This window comes from Psammomys obesus, unplaced genomic scaffold (assembly GCF_907164565.1).
Source record: "Psammomys obesus unplaced genomic scaffold, mPsaObe1.curated_primary_1811, whole genome shotgun sequence".
Lineage (NCBI taxonomy): Eukaryota > Metazoa > Chordata > Mammalia > Rodentia > Muridae > Psammomys > Psammomys obesus.
Genome location: NW_026586816.1, coordinates 778,165 through 779,621, shown reverse-complemented (window position 1 = coordinate 779,621; position 1,457 = coordinate 778,165).

The following is a 1,457-nucleotide window of genomic DNA, read 5'->3' as shown; positions in this document are numbered from 1 at the left end:
TAGAAACAAGGCACTGAAGCGAGGGGAAACTCCCGCCAGCTGCACCTTTCATGCTATTATTTCTTAAGAAGGAGCCTATTATTTTTTCACTATTCTTAATGCCTATTAATACTAAATCTAATTCATTACTTTTCTTAAACTTATTCCTTTTACATTTTATTTTTATTAAAGCCTTTAATAATATACTAATAATAAATTTCTTTATAAAATTAGTTGTGCTGTTTCAGGAGTCACAGAGAAAGATCAAAGAACTCATTAATCCAGCCCCAGAGCCACAACTGAAAAAGCGTAGAAATCTCAGAACACGTCTCTTTTCCAAGTGGGATGGGTCTGCCAGGGACCTTCCAGGGAGCGAATCTCCGAAGAAAGCGTGTCTCCCGCCCTGTAGCACATGCTACTATGGCGACACTGGCGTGGGTGTTGGCAGCACCAAATGACCATAATTAAACCAAGACATCAACAACCTAACCAGACCCATAACAGGTGAGATAGAAAAAGGCCTTCCAGTATTGAGGAAAAAAAACAAAACAAATAAAAACAAAACAAAACAAAAAAAAATCCCAGGGGCAGATATATTCACAGTTGAATTCTATGAGACTTTGGAAGAATATCTGTAGCAAATATTTCTTAAACTCTTCAAAATAAGCTGGGTGTGGTGCCACAAATCTTTAATCCCAACACTCAGGAAGACAGAGGAAGGTGGCTTGTTATGAGTTCAAAGCCAGCCTGATCTTCAAAGTGAGTCCAGGACAACCAAGGTTACACAGTGAAACCCTGTCTCAAAAGAAAAAAAAAATGACCCTCCTGCTACCAGTGTCTCAGCTAGAAAGAGCACCAACCCCTGACACTAAGGACAATGCTAACTGACACTAACAACACTCTGCTATGCTTGCAGGTGGGAGCCTAGCACAGCTGTCTGCTGAGGGGCTCCACCCAGCAAAAGTTCAAAACAGATGCTGAGACTCACAACTAAAGTTTGGGCAGAGCTCAAGGAGCCTTGTGCAAGAGTGGGGAGAAGGTTAGAAGGAACCAGAGTGGACAGGAGCTTCACAAAAAGACGGGCAGAGAAGCTGCATTTTATAGTCCTAGCTGCAGGAAAAAAGGTAACCAGTTAAACTTTTCCTTCTTAGATGCTGTGTAGCCAGTCCCTGGACCAAGAGAATGAATCCTGGACTTTCTCCCCAACAGGCTGTCACAACACAGAAGTCACAAGAGCCCATGATCTCCTGTGGGCTTGGGGAAAGGGAAAGTGACTTGCCCTCCCATTGGAGTTGAAAAAACAAACAAAAAAACCAAAAACATGTCAGGGATCTGTGTGGACCTGGACCCAGGCTGGCTAAGCAAGGGGCCTCCCAGTTCACAGCAGATCCAGTATCTCCCTTGCTGACCAGAAAACTAGGTCAACACAATGAGGGCCAGCACACCAGCCTTTGGAGGCATGACCTGAAACCTAGGCC